Source organism: Pseudopipra pipra, chromosome 17, assembly GCF_036250125.1.
Source record: "Pseudopipra pipra isolate bDixPip1 chromosome 17, bDixPip1.hap1, whole genome shotgun sequence".
NCBI lineage: Eukaryota > Metazoa > Chordata > Aves > Passeriformes > Pipridae > Pseudopipra > Pseudopipra pipra.
Window position 1 is genome coordinate 11,659,184 of NC_087565.1, and position 15,976 is coordinate 11,675,159.

At 44.6% G+C, this 15,976-nt stretch overlaps 1 long non-coding RNA gene across 2 annotated transcripts in view; it reads right to left on the reverse strand.

Moving 5' to 3' along the window:
* Nucleotides 1-5,682: 5,682 nt before the first annotated feature.
* Nucleotides 5,683-15,976, reverse strand: part of LOC135423856 (uncharacterized) — a 38,365-nt gene continuing 28,071 nt past the window's right edge. For both annotated transcript variants that reach the window (XR_010434989.1, XR_010434990.1), the window contains exon 3: nt 5,683-6,676. This is a non-coding gene — a long non-coding RNA (uncharacterized LOC135423856). The remainder of the gene's footprint in view (nt 6,677-15,976) is intronic.

Genomic DNA, 15,976 nt, shown 5'->3' on the forward strand with positions numbered 1-15,976 from the left:
AATTATTTGATATTTATTTTCATTTAAATACTTATGTAGACAAAAGGAAAATATAGATGCCATCTAAACCCTGGACCACTTCTTCTCTCTGCTGGTGCTCTGGATGAGTCAAGCAAATGGAAATCTCTGTCCCTGGCTGTGTACCTTTCACTGATCAGGCTCAGGAGGTGCAAGACAAAGTCCAGAGCACACTTGCTCCAAATTTTACTTTTCCCTGGTGAGTCCCTCCTGACAGAACTTAAAATCCTCACAGAATATTGTTCCTACATATACAGCATCATTACAGACTAACATTAACTCTCCTAATGGGGTTTTACAGGCGAGTGCTGTCCACAGAGCCAAAGTTGTGGTAGGGACGAGCTTGGTCTTAAATCTTCCAGGGAGGTTGTGCCCCTTTGCACAGCCACGTGGTGCTGAACGACCCTCCAGGTGCTCGTTACAGTGAGGCCCCACAGCCAGCAGGGACAGCGAGGCAGTAAATCCTGCCCAGGGCCTCCAGAGCCCAGTGAAGAGGAAAGAGTGAGTCAGAAAATCATACTCCTTCCTGACAACATTTCCCGAGGTCCAGAACAAGCTCAGAGGTGCCACTTCCCACGTGTCCCTTTGCAGGAAAGCAAAGCACAGGCAGAGCTGACTCCTCTTCTCTGAGATTTATGGCGTGCAGGGACTGGTGCTGGGGATGAACCAAGGGAGAGAGAGAGAGAACCAGGCTCTTCTCAGCCAAAGGCTTTCACAGCCCAAAAGAAAATTTGTACTCATGTCCACCTTCTAAGTTTCACCTGGCTTCATCCCCAGGTTCACACCCAGCAGTGTTCTTCCACCTGCTTTCCCATCCCTTTGCACTGAGGTGAATGGGAACGGGGTGGATGCACACTGGGCTGCTCCCTGAGGAGCCAAACAGCTGGGGAACCATTTTTCTCAAGTTTAACGGAGTGGGGAAATGATTTTCACCCAGCTCGCAGCGAGTTCACAAGACCATCAGTCACTGCCTGTGCTGCAGCCCCCGGGGCAGTGGGTGGGGCAGGAGGGGGAATAACCAGGAGATGGCACAAGGCAGAGCAGCACAGAGAGTGCAGCTGCAGCAGCAGCTCTGCTGGACAGCACAGGCAGGAGTGCCTTGTTACCTCTCAGCATGAGAAACAAAGGGTTTCTGCAGGTTTCTGCAGGGTGAAAATTGGCTGTAAAAAGCAAAGAGCTCTCTCACTACTTTGCAGCTTGAAGATTCCCAATACACACGAGGGAGAGCTGGGAGTCACTGAAAGGCAGAGGGAGATGGATACCTGTGAAGTATGTTGTTTTCTCTGACACAATGGAGTATTTGCATGGAGTTACTTCATTAAATCACCTTTTAGCCCTGTGGCTGCTCTCCAACTGAACTAACACACCGCATGGGAAAGCCCCCTGCTCCCATGCCATGCATGGATTGCAGGGGCATCCAAAACCTCATGATATCCAAACCCTCCTAAGTCACTGTACCAAAGGCTGTTTTCTTCAAACCCAGCCACTCTGAAAGCACTCAGCCTTTTCATAACCAGCACTTCCTAACAGAAATCTCTCCCACCAAGACATGAAAGAAATCCCACGTGTAACAACATGAAAATCCAGTTCCCACACTGGTATACTGGTGGGGTTTGACAGGCTAGGGCTCAGCTTGGTCCTGCATGGGCTGGTGGGAGCAGGAGGGTGAATCAGAGCTCAGCCAAGAGGAGGGACCCGAGGGCAGACAGAGCAGGGAACAGAAATGCCCTTGGGACTCACCTGGACTCGTTTTATTTCCATGGCCTGCAGTAACAGGGGGGAGCCACATCCTCTCAAATATTATTTTACACTAAAAAAAAACCAGGTATGGGGTGGGGTGAGAGGCAAAATCCTGAGCTTCATTTCAACCCTTTCTAGAGGTAAGGGTCAGAGTATGGTGGGATCCAGAGGGAGGTTCAGGTTTGTGAGGTGTGGCTCGCTTTCACCTCCACAAGAGCAAGGAACACAAAAAATTACATTTTAATCCACCTTCTGTCTTGTGTTTTGCTGAGAGCTCCATAGGGGACCTCAGGAGACGAGTAGCTGAGATATTGCAGGTACAGCTGTGAGCATAATGGGTTTTTTAGTTCATTTGGAAAACAAAACAGAGTTGTTCTGTCTTGACCCGAAACATTTTTTCCACTATAATGAGAGAAAAGGAGCAAACACACACCTTCAGTCAACCAAAACATTCCGTTTGACCCAAAAAATGAAGGCTTTCATTTTGTTTTCATGGTTCTCAACCATTCCTTAATTCATGCTAAATTCAAAACAAGAAATGCCATCAAGCAAAATGTTTTGTGTTCAGCTGAACAGTTTTTCTTACCTTCCTGCCCCCACCTGGGGCAACTCAAGCTGAGTTTGTAAACTACTTTGGTTTGGTTTTGAGCTACAGGGGAAGGCAAAGGGAAACCTTACTGCTGGTCAAACCCCCCCAACCTGGTTTGTGGCCAGGCTGGAGGTGCAGTGAGGGAGCTGCAGGAAACTGCTCCTGCCTCCCCTGGCATGGCTGTGATAACAGCACCAGCTCCCTCAAATCAGCAGCTTGGAACTCCTTTCCTGCCCCATCCAAATATCTATAATAAAAGCAATTCACAGCTCCAGCAAGGTGTACCCTCCCTACCCACCGATGGCTACCTGCTAATCAGCAGCAGCTATCCCCCCCCCCACCTCCTAAAATGTCTTATTAATGGGTTGGCACCCCCGGGAGAGCAGCGGGAGAACTGAAAGTAAACCATCAGGTTATGTCAGGATTTGAGTCACAGAGCAGCTCTAATTGAAACTTCTCTGTCATTTACTCATCAGGAATGTAGAGCTCCTTCTTTGAATGAAACATTAGACACCGGCCTGACAGCTCCAGGTGGAAGATTATCCGGCAGCTTAATCGCTCCCTGACAGCCCTGGTTACTCCCACAACAGCATCTATTAACCTGCCTCTTATTCAGACCCTTTTATGCCTTTTTAATCAGTGGCTCTGGGTGCTTTGGAGCAAGAGCTCAGTGGATCTCAGACAGGATGGGAGGGCTGAACCTCCCCATCACGAAATTCCACTGTTTGAGGGGGCAAGGGCTGCCTGTCAGGTCACCTCCTCCTGGGGGGAAATCTTCAGAAAAAAGGTTGCCTTCTGAAACTGCTAATCCAGTTTATCTCTGGGAAAGGAGATAACTCTTTTGCCAGAAGTTGGGATGTTATCAGGAACTTCAGACTTCTGGGGTGTACTGTTTAAAGCCCCAAGTCATGGATGTGAAAAAAGGCACTGTGAAAAATTCATCTTTAATTTAATTTATTTTTTGATAAGTTACTACTGAGCCTTTAGGTTTGCAGAGAAAAGCTCAAAACCAGATGTGAGTCCACCCTCAAGGCTCAGGCATTGGAAGACAGATGAAAAGAACCCAAAGTTTATCCTCTCTAAATCAAGACTGGATGTCTCTTGAAAACTGATGTTATAACTCAAACAGAAGTTATGGTCTTGATGTAGAAATTATTAGCTGAAGTTTCCTGAGCTGTATTATGCAGGTCAGGCTAGATGATGACAATAGTCCCTCCTGGCCCCCAAGTCTATGAATCCTTCACCTGAGTGTTTTGTAGTTGTCCCCAAACTGTCCTTTCTTATGTTTTATGCTTGGGTCCAGATTCTCAGTGGCATTCAGACCTAGAGCACCAGGGGTACATTTTCAGGGGGAAATAAAGGAATTTTAGCACCTCCATAAAATCTCACTCAGCTGCACCAGTTCTTTGTTTGCTCTGAGCCCCCAGAGCAGACCCAGGGAGCCAGAAAACCTGTGGTGATGAACAGACTGAGGCATTTTGGGCTTCAAATTGCCCCAGCCCGGGCTTACTGATAGCAGGGGTGTGACTGTCCCTGCTCAGCACCCACGGACCCGCTGGTCCTGCTGAGCTCTCGCCGCATTCGCTGAGCAGACGGGAAGGGCAGCGTCCATCTCCAGCTCTGCAGTTGTGAAAAGGCTCTTCCCTGTGTCTGCCACCTTTATCCCTCCCAATTCCACCTCGTGGTGCTCCCAGTGAACAGCATCTGTGTGTAACACCCGGGGCTGGGTGGCTGCCAGCCCGTCCCAATTATCCGAGTGCTGCACCACATGCTGCTCCCCTCAGCTCCTGGCTCCTCGCTCCATCCCTGCACCCAGATGCCCAAAGATTCAATCTTCCTTCCCCATGCCATTCTGGCAGGTTTTGCTTCAGCCTTGGGCCAGATTGCCTTTGCTGGCTGCAGTTGGCTTGGCAGTGCCACAGTGGAGCCATCCCTGGAATTAATAACCCTCACGTGAACAGACACCACCAGGCTCCTGTGCTCACATCCTGTGCTCACACCCTGTGCTCTGCTGCTACATGTGATGGTCAGGACTGATGAAACGTGTCCCAGGTTGTCTCAGAGGGGAGAAGAAACAACCTTCAAGTGGTGATCCAGTATTTCTGCAATGCAGCCCCAGAAACCTGGAATTTATCCTCCCACCTGGGGTTCCCAGCCCCATTAATAATCTGAAATAAGATTGAGTCCGTGCCCAGAAGAGCTTCCAGCAAAGGCAGACAAGCCAAACCAGCATGGTAGATAATAGCTGAGGGTTGGAAGGAGTGGGGAAACCTGGATAAAGGGGAAGACATGGAAAAGGCTGCTGAAGGGAACATGTGGAAAAAATGCATTTGATGGAGGAGAGGAAAGGCTGTCTGGGGAAAAGGACAGAAATGTGTCCAAAACGGTGGCAGCGTGGCTGAAGGAATAACACTGACAGGGAAGAAAATGAGGGAATAGGAGAATAGAAGGGCTGTGAAATACAAAAACTAGACATAGGAATAACAGCAGAATTTGGAAAGGTCTGTGTTGGAGACCACATTGGGATAACCAGGTATATGAAGCAAAAAGCCCAGTGAATTCATGCAGAATGGTACCAGTAACAGAAAATAAAAATAGAAGTGATGGTCTAGGAGCAGAGACAGAGGAGAAAAATGTAAAAAGACTGAAAAGGCAGATTCTTATCCAATGAAGACAGGAGGTAACCTTGTGGCTTATAAATATTTTCATACTGTGAATGAGGTAAAAGAGGGATTAACACAGCTAATGAGTGACGAGTTTCAGTTTAAATAAGTATGTGTACATTGATAGACAGATATTCTACCACCAAAACAAAAGGATGAAAACACCCCAGGAAGAAGTTGCTGCCCTTCCAGAGCAGCTCTGGTGTGATAAAGGAACCACCACCATCCACCCAAGCACTGAGACATCTGAGCCATTTGACGTGTCAGGGTCAGGTGAGGGAGCAGAGGAGAGCAGTGAGACACCCAGATGAGACAAACAGAGAAGCTGACCCTTAATCCAACCTCTTACAAAAAAAAAAAATATTGAAGATTCTTTGTTTTTATTTTGGCTTGTATTTATCAAACAGGGGTCAGGGCACCATGCAGCACACATTTGAGTGTGGCAGCATGGGCTGGAGAGCAGAAATGCTGCTGCACAGAGATCAGCTGTGTTCCCCCTGAAACACAACTGCCATTTCCTTTTCCATCTCTCACTTCCCTAAATAAAAAGCATTAAACTATCCTTTTTTTCAACACCTTTATATCAGATATTTATATCAGCTGATTAATGGGAAATATTCAGGTTTTACACTGTTAGTGCCTCAGTAAGTTCATGCAAGGTACCCAGAGACATTTAATCATTGAGTTTGTCTTTATTTAATAGAGGTTGTTTAATAGAGTCTGCAAATCTGCTAAACCCACAGTGGCTCAGCACGTAATAAACCACAAGGGATCTTGGGGGTTTTCACGCCAATTATGCGTCGATAGCCCTGGATTTGGAGATCCTTCACATCTCAAGAGCTTGGTTTTGGCTCTGCTAGTGAGTAATGGCATTAACACACCTCCCTCTGCCTCACCAGTAAATCAAATGGGGCACAAGCAATCACGGGCTGGTAGAGATCCAAACGTTCCCAAATGTCAGCGGTGCTTCTATGCTTGAATTTAATTCAATCCAGCTCCTAACAAGAAAAGAGAGGATATTAACACAGCACTGCTGGATTTGGGCATGATAGCAGCTGGAGAAGGATGGAGACCTTTGTGAGGACAATAGGAGAAGGTCAAGCACAGGGATTAGGCACGTGCTGATCGCAGAAGATCATTCACTGTGAGGGTGACCCCAGCTCTGCCCCCGGGATGTGGTCAGAGAAGGGATGAACACTCTTGCTGGCAGTGGATGTGGAGTTGTGAATTGTGGGAGTTTGTCAGGCTGTGACCCCCTGCTGAACAGCAAACCTGGAGGCAGGGTCAGGAGTGTGCCCTGTGAGGTGACTTTAGCACTGCCAGCTCTGTCTGCATAGTAAGAGTTCTCATTATAATCATTGTTTACAGCCCCCCCAACGCAGCTCACCTGAGGGGCACAGGAAAAAGCTTTGAAAGACAACAATTGCAGCTTATTTGCAGTTGCTCCATTGGCTCGTAGGGCTCTCCAGATGCAGGTTAAAGCAGCAGTAAAGGAAGTAAAAGCATTTTTAAAATCCACTTTTAGAGCTGTGCGTTGGTGACACGCATTTAAATCATCTGCATGCCATCAAGCATGGGTTCAAATTTAAATGTCACTGCAGAAGCTCTTCCTCTTACCCCTTCACAAAGTCATTTGTCATCTCCCAGTTCGTGGCGGTGAAAGGAACTGAAAAGAAAATTAGGCAAACAAATAAAAATCTATGTTTATAATGCATAATGCAACCCTGGAAACCTCTTACTGTAAGGTTTTTTTAAAATATCATTCAAGAAGAAAGGGGAAGGGAAGGAAAACAAAACTCCTGTTAAAGGAAACAATAGACAAAGAAAAAGTCTTTATCTTTGCTTAAGTGTTAGAAATAATAATCCAATTAAATAGTCCTTACGGATGATCATCTGGCTGTCAAAGTGAACATTTACCTTACTGTTTATTACCAACAATGCTGTGATAAATTTAAATAAATATTGGGGGGGGGGGGCTGGAGTTAAGTGGTGGGGTCTTTTTCCCAGTCTTTAATTCTAAACTCATGACAGCACCCTCATTTCCCAGATCACTGAAACGTCTTTCTTCTTCTTTTTTTTTTTTAATGGCAATTAGATAAAGTGTCTTACATATTTTTTTCCCAAGAATTTCCAGTTTATGCTTCCCCAAGTTATAGCATTCATCTGAATATGAAAACCTTTATCACTCTAATGATTCTTCAGACCAGCAATCTTATTTCTGTGTTAGACAAAATATCATGAACAAAATCAATGAGTAATATAATATGGTTTCCATAGCTGAAGACACTATTAAACCATTATTTCAGTTTTACACTGCAGTGGAAACTATAGAACAGACACATGAGTACAGATTATATGATATCAATGATAAAAATTATTATCTTCAGTCACAGGGCCAAATGTTTGATTTCTGAGACACAAAACATTGCTCCTGATGCCAGAATGTAACCTGCCTTTTCACCTTTAGGGCAAAAATATTTCAACTCAATTTTAAGATTGGTTGATGGTAGACAAGAGATTTCTCATTACAGTCCTTTAATATCCAATATGTGTTTGTTTCATCAGAGTGAAAGTTTTGAATTTTTCCCCCAAAAAGCACAGCTTTCTGCAGTCTTGTGATTGAGATGAGAATCACTATTGTGCTATAAAAATAATCAAGGCTGTAACTTGGACCCAGATGTTAGAGGAAGTGTTTTGAAAATACACATCTCAGGTTATAATACCAAAACAAGCATTAAAAAGACTCGGTGTTCTTTCCAAAAGTCTCATCATTTAATGCCAAATCCAGGCTTTGAGGACAACTTGAGTAATAGAGGTACTCGCAAAATCTATAAACTTCATTAATATTAGTTATGAGATTGAATTCCCCAGTCTCTCAAACTGGGAGATTTTTCTTTTTCTGTGGATGTTACTGGGCTTTTGCTTGTGATTGCATCACCAGAAAGAGTCTCAAAGTCAACACCAGTACTGGAAAGGGGACCTGGAGAATCCCCTCTGCTACCCAAATCCTGCCACTGGCACAAAGGCAGGACCATGAGAGCTGTGAGCTCCCTGGCTTTGCCCCAGTTTCACCAGTTGTGAAGCTTCACCAAACACTTGGGTTTAGTGGAGCTGTGATCCTAATTCAGCCATTCTCGTTAGGATGTGCCGGCAGCTCGACCCAGAGCTGATTGTCTCACTGCACAGCCTGCAGGGCTGGGCTGGACCAAGAGCATCTGAGCCCACTGACCTCTGTCCTGCTTTGCTGTGATACTCACAGAATCACAGAAAGATTTGGGTTGGAAGGGACCTTAAAGACCATCTCGTTCCAACCCCCTGCCATGGGCAGGGACACCTTCCACTAGCCCAGGTTGCTCCAAGCCCCGTCCAACCTGGCCTTGGACACTTGCAGGGATGGGGCAGCCACAACTTCTCTGGGCAACCTGTGCCAGGGCCTCCCCACCCTCACAGGGAAGGATTTTTTCCTAATATCTGATGTAAACTTCCTCTCTGTCAGTTTGAAGCCATTCCCCCTTGACCTGTCACTCCAGGCCCTTGTAAATAGTCTCTCTCCATCTTTTTTTTGGCTCCTTCAGGCACTGGAAGGCCACAATTAGGTCACCCCGAAACTTCTCTTCTCCAGGCTGAACAACCCCAATTCTCTCAGCCTTTCCTCAGAGCAGAGCTGCTCCAGCCCTCACATTATCTTGGTGCCCTCCTCTGGACTCGCTCCAACAAGAAAGGACCTCCAAGGTCAACAAGTCCAATTTTTGACCAAGTACCACCACACCCACTAAACCCTGCAGAGAAGGGCCACATCTACTTGGGTTTTTTTGAAGGCTGCAGTCTGTTCCAATACTTGACCACTCTCTCAGTGAAGAAACCTTCCCTAATATCCAACCTGAACCTCCCCTGGTGCATCGTGAGACCAGTTCCCCTTGTCCTAAAGGGATCAGTAGCTCCAGTGTAGCTGCTACTTTGGGTCCCTTCTATGAGAGGTGGGTCAAAGAGGCACTGTGTCTGTCCCCAGAAATGTCTGCAGAAGTCTATCCAGGTAAATTTCTTTAAAATTTGTTTAATTTGTTCAAGGCAGCTCTCAGGCTTTTAAGTCAATGACTTGACTTTAAACACTTAAATTAAGAAATCAGTTGTTTAACTTTCAGTTACCCCATTGGCACATCTGTCTTTTACCTTTTTTCAACAGTTAAAGTTAGAAAACTGCAACAGAATAGCAAACAGAACTGAATAGCAAACACAGGGAAATATTTTTCCACAGTTTACAAGTTAAAAAGTCTCCTAAGGAACCCAAATGGTTGTGTAAACATGTTGGTTAGATAAAGAACAAGGGTTTAGGTGTCTGCCATCAGTTGAAATCCTTCAGAGTTAATTTGGCATTCATGGAAGCAGAAGATTGTTTGGTCTTGATGAAAGAATAGTATGAGCTGGTCCCATCCAGCATTCCCAGCAGAGCTGGAGGAATAATCTGCTCTGTGAATTTGGCCTCTTGTTCTGTTCTCCAGATATCCTCAGGCAGATGGTGATTTTGTTGTATTTTTGGCTATTGGAATTATTTACTGAATAACCTCAGTAAACAATTCTCACTTGATAGATTGGCAGTGAGCAGCTTCCTTGGGATCTTCAATGCTTGCTCTGCTTCAATAAGATGAAAAGACCACCTGGAATCACTGTGGTCTCTACTAGGATGAGCACATTCCTTAAGAACAGGTTTCCAAAGGAAAAAAGGCTGTGATTTCAGTTTCAAATTCCCTTTCTAGGAATATTTCCCTAAGCTGAGCTGTTTCCCATGGGCATTCCAACACCCAGGATTAGCCCAGGTACACAAATTAGCACCAGATCTCCCAACCCAGCCACAGACCTGGTCCCTCAGGTCTCTTTGTTGACTTCCCTGCCCAGACCTGAGGCTTTCAGCTCTTCCATCACATGACAGACACTCATGAGCACAATGGACAACCTGGAGGACATTTAAAGCAGCCTGTGACTGCCTACTCAGTCCTTTAAAATATTTGATCATCCATTAAAATAAAAGCTTTTCAGAGAAAAATGACAATAGAAATAATAATCTAATGCATACAAGCTGGCTTCTCCCCATCCCTCATCTCCTTCAGGCCCTCCCCAGCCTCTCTGGTGACCCCTCATCTCTCCACAGTTCTCCTGGTCCCCCATCTCTTCCTTCTGCTGGGAGAGGCTTTTAGATGCTGAGTATTCCTTTGACTTCCAGGTTCCCCACTCCAGAAAAAACACATTTGCCACCTATCCCTTAGCAGAATTAAAAGACAGATGCAGGTCCTTGAATGGGGAAGGTTGTCCTTTGTCTGTCAGAGAGATGGATGAATGGATAATACCAGAGGAGCTGTTTAGCTTCATGCTTGAATTCCACAGCATCTGAGCATCACTGAGATATCATAAATACTCTAGTACTCCAAGACAGTCCAAATCAATAAAGGCACAGGGAAATTCCCACTGGGTATCACAGCTCATGTAATAAATGTATTTGTCTAACCAGGCAACTTAAAACATATATATTACATTTCTGGTTTGAGAGATTATTCACCTAAACTAGAAGACTTTACTGATCACAAGGATTCTTTAAAAAATGTGCACACCTATTTATAAAACATATTTTGCCGTTTGATTCCATACTGTGTAAGTTACCCAGTGCCTGACAGTGACTTGTGAGCCTACTCCACTTTTCCACATATGGATTTCCACCAGGCAGAAATAAAGTAGGAAATTACTTTTCTTATTTTATGGGCCATGAGAAAAATCACCGATCTCAGGACTTAAATGCTGGCCAGCAAAGCAAATGACCATTCAGAGGAGAATTATAGAAGCATAAGAAATTGCCAATAAATAACACACTGCTGTTGAAGGCACAGGGTGAGCTACCAAGCACATCAGAGGGAAAACCAACATTCTTAATGCTGAGATCCTAAACAACCCTGGCAGCAGCTCCCAAGAGGACAAAACCATATATTCCAGTGACTCTGAAAAGGGCATTGGGTTTTCTTAATGAACAGACTGGAAATCAGCATCTGTACATGAATGCAGAAATATATATATAAAGCCAGGAGCTGAGGCTGAATTAGTGAAAATTCAGGGGGTTGTAGCTCAGTGTTCATAGAATCACAGAATTATTTGGCTTGGAAGGGACCTTAAAGATCATCTTGTTCCCTGGGCAGGGACACCTTCCACTAGCCCAGCTTGCTCAGAGCCCCTCCAGCCTGGCCTTGTGTTGTTTAAATGTGGATGTTAAAACTGAGAAAGACCAAGTTACTCTTTTAGGGAGGCTGGGCTTGGAGCTGCAAAGGCCTGGACATGTGTGGAGAGCCACCAGCACGTTTTTATGACCAGGCTGTGCAATGGCTTTTTGAGAATAATGCCACTGCTGAACAGGAGCTTTTCCCAGCATTACACTCCCCTGCTTTTGCCTGGTGTAGCAAGCCACAGAGGAAGCTGGAGTGTATTTATGGAAGAAGGACTTGGGAGTTGAGATCTTCTCTCATTTGGAGGCTACAGGGAAGTGTAGAAAGGCAGGAATTCACACCCAGCAGTCTGAGATGACTAGCTGGTCTAATTTGACTTTCTCTGTAATTAAAGGAGAAGCTCAGCCTGCTCTGAACAGCATTTCAACCAGGAGCCTAATTTAGCTGCTCCCAGTCCCACTCTGGGAGCTCTTCCTGCTCCCCATTCATTACAGAGGGAAGCAGAGAGGACCAGGTATATAAGTGAATTGATTAAATTACCTGTCTGCAATTGTGTGGCACAAATACCCTGCAAACTGCCCTAGAACAGAAAAATTAGCACAATTTCCAGAGCTATGTAAAAGACCTTCAGCTGTATCTGACAAGAATGGAGCAATCCTTCCAACTGCTTCTGGTTTTTGGTAGCTGCTGCTGCTAAAAATCCACCACACAACGTATTGTTCAGGTGCTCTAGGATGGCTTAACAAAATAAAGCAAAATAAAAAGTCACAATTAACACCAAAATCCTGGATACATCTTTTTTTTCCCCTAGAATTCAAATTGGAGCACAGGTATGACAGAGCAGCACAGCAGATGTGCTGAAAGGGAGAACTTCTCGTGGCAAGTGTAGGTGTTTGCAATGGAAAATCTGGACTTTGGAAAATAATTTTACAACAATGTTGGAGGATGAAGTTCTCTTTATGAGATAAAAAAGAAACAAAGAGTAAATAGATATGATTCAAAATAAAAATAAAACCCATAATGATTAAGTTTTCAACTTCTACCACAGCCTGACACCAGATCTGACAAGTTAACACAGGGGCTGGGGGGAAAAAAAATCAAAAAAAATCAATCAAAATCCCCAAAAATACACAAACACAAAACAATCAAACAAAAAAACCCCACAAAACCAAAACCAAGCAAAAAAACCCCCAAACAACAGAAAGCACCTTTTATTTTTTTCTATTAAAAAGGGGGTGAAAAACTAGTTCTGAAATCACTGAAAAGTTTCCTGTTGACTTCAGTGCTACTGGCTCATGAAAAGCCTTTGGCTGAGAGGTTTTGGATGTCACTTCATGATCATAAAGTTTATCAGTCCTTCAGGTGATATAAAATGGAAACATAATTTCTGCCATAGATCAGTTTGACTCTTTGTTCTGCAGCACTTTGGTGTAACTACTGCTTAGGAACAGGGTCTGTCCTAAGTTCAGCTTGATGTGTTCCCATAAAGAAAAATCCTAAATTCACATGCATTTAGGGACACACAGAGATTCTTTATACCTGATGTTTTCACTGTTTGGGCTGATTGAGCTCCCCTGGCACTGTGCCCTAGAAAAGCTCTCCCAAGACGGGTTTGCTTTCATGACTCTTCTCCTCTCCCTGTTTCATCCCTGTAGAGCTGTAGCTTACAGAGGCTCATTTTGTAAAATCTCTCTCTGTTGACTCCTGTGACCACCATGTTGTCCCTGTTCAGTGGAGCAAAAGCATTTTCCTCCCATCTCCCAGTCCTGTTACTGGAAATGAAGTTTCGATGTCTAAGGCACTGGAGCAGCTGCTCCTGCCTATGGAAGATGGAAGCACCAAACTGTTAAATTAACAGCTGCAAACAGCTCATGGAATTGGGCTGAAAGCTGTCTCCAAATCATTCCTTCTGAGCAAAGCAGCCCCCAGGCAGCCCAGGGCAGAGCCACTCAGGGCACAAAGCAAACAGCCTGGCCAGGCTGCAGTTCCACACACCAGCTCCACCTCCGAGGCCAATCCATTGGGATGAAGCAGTCAGAGAGAGCAAAATAATCTTGCAACTGATGGAGAAACCTTAAAAAAACATTGTGGAACGGAGGGGTTTTTTTTAAACCCCACATTGCTGCTCAGCTGGCAGTGGTTTTTTTCTGGACTGTTTCACCCATCCCTACATGATGATATAAAAGTCAGCGCTTCATTGAACTTCCTAATAGCCAGGACATATTTCCTTCACAACCCCAGTGCTCCCTCTCGCTAGGAGCTTTCTCCTAAGCAGCATGACACAACATATTGTAAAGGGAAAATGATAATTAGAAGGAACATTCGAGCAGAGGAAGTTGTCTGGAAAAATGCTTTAGTTAAATGAAGCGGTGAAGATTGTTTTTAACTTAATCTGTTAAACACACGGATCTATCCCAGTGCAGGAATGTCTGCTCAGTGCAGGCTTGCTGGCCATGGGTGGAGGACAAACCTGGGCAAGGAGGAGCAGGGAATTCTTGGTTTGATTTTATGGAGGTTAAACGAAGGTGCAGAGAGATGAAAAGCACATGAAGTGCTGGGTTCAGAGTGAAGGGCTGCAGGAGGCACCGCTGTGACCCAGCTCTGTCACAATCTGTGGGTGCCCTGGCTGCCCCTTCCCCCAGCTCAGGAACATTACTCAGCTTTGCCCCATATTCCCAGGGAAAATCTGCATCAACACTGGGAACCAAATGTAGTTTGGGTGCTTGAATCTCGCTTTCAACACAGAGCCATTCTTCACACAGTGTTGAAACCATTGGCACTTTCAGACAAGTGTGTGTTAGGAATGGATGATAAAGACCTGTCTGATACAAATTACAAACACTGGAGAGAGAAATAAAGAGAAAACATTGTCCTGAAGGACATGGAAAAACAAACAAACAAACAAATGAAAATCCATTGCCCTGAAAGCCAATTTTTGTTTGAGGCTTTGACTAGTGGATGGGGTGGTGGGAGATAATGGCAATCTGAAACATCCAATTTTTTTAATTAACCAGGCCACTGCAGCACTAATATCTCCTCCACTCAGAAATGTTTTGCTTTTGCATAAAAGAGGGAACTATACTTTTTTTTTGGACCCAATTAATTTGAGCATGGAGGAGATGAGAAAAGAATTTCATTTCTGGAAGAATAAAGATCCATTTTCCTTTGGAGAAATTCACTCTTCCAACAGTGATGGATCTCTAAAAGCAGTCCCAAGTGAAAGGGGGTTGCACAGTGCAGGCAAAGGGGCCAAAATTGTTTAATAGAAGTGGTTTGTCAGGTAAATCTCCATCCTGTAATTGTTCTGAAATGACCGAGATGGTTCTCTGTGTGGAGATCTAGGAATGAGATAATGAACTGGGAAGTAGTGGATGATCATGGCATAAGGAAGAAAGCAGGAGATGCTGGAATTGCCATGGGACTATGTGGGAGAGAGGTTTTCCTCCTGCTCGTAGCTCTGCCCAAGCCTGCAGGTGTAGTGCAGAACAAGATCAATCCAGCAGCTCCAAAACTGAGATTTCTTTTCTCTTTTCCGTTAATAAAGAAAAGATTTGTGCTCATACAGTGAGGTTTCTTTTCTGGTAACCTTCTACTTTTCTCTTTCAGCCCTTGGTTTCCTTTTGTCTTGAGACACGGGGAGAAGAACTGGAAAGCAGAGCTGGGTGCCAGCTCTTTGCTGGCTGCTCAGGGCAGTGCAGCTCAGCTCATTTGTGCTCAGGGTCAGGCTGGGACAGGGCAGCTGTGGGGCAGAGTTACAACCATTTTCTCCTCACACTGTTATTCAAAAAGCTTTTAGAGTAACATGACAACTGCCAGCACGGATAAGGATCGGTGACTGTTCCACCAAGTGACTCACCTCAGGAAATGATCAAACAAGAATGTGAAAACCTGCCACCCAGAAAAATAATTTAAGAAACCCCCAGTATGATAGAAAAAAAATCTAAAGAGGAGCCATGAAACTTAATACATTCAGAAGCTTCCCTCTTGATTAACTGTTACAATTTTAGATATTTTAATGGTCCCCTTTGAATCCAGCTAAAAGTGATGTACTTCCATACAGGAGAGGAAATGAATCTGGCACTCCTGGCCAAGCCTCACCCTCTGAATTCTTCCACCCATTGCTCAGATAAATTGCCTTGTCCAAGGTGTTGGAGACTGGGTATTGTTAGTGCAATGTCTGTCTACAAACCTGCTCTTCATATCTGCATAAATCTCTATTCCTTCCACCCTGGAAAAGAAACCAATTCCTTGTGGCCAAAAGAGAAGACAAGAGGATAATCCAACCCCGTGAAGATGGGCCCTGATTAATTCACCAGTCTTCCTGGATGGAAATACTAGAGGTGATCCTGCATTAGGAGGAAGAGAGTCATGGGAGGTAATATTCTTCAGCAGAATCTCTGTAGCAGAGTATCAGCACAAATGATACATTTCTCCTTGTTGGATTTTATGTTCCCAGTAAATTTTGTGCAGGTGGAAAATGCCACCTTCATAGCCCTGGAGACCCAGGCACTGTTGCAGAGGTTATTTCTTTTCCTGACATCACCTATAAACAAGTATGTTTCTCTTTTCTTTTTTTTTTTTCCCTATCCTTTTACAAGATTTTCCATCACAATGGGGTCCAAATTCACTCTTTATGCAGGCAAAACATGTTCAGGCATGACAGGGAGAAATACTGCAACTACTCAGTGACGAACTCCCAGTACCTTTAGTCATGCCATAATTTCTCAGTTGTGCTCCAAGTGTAGCCACTTCCTTGGGCTTAA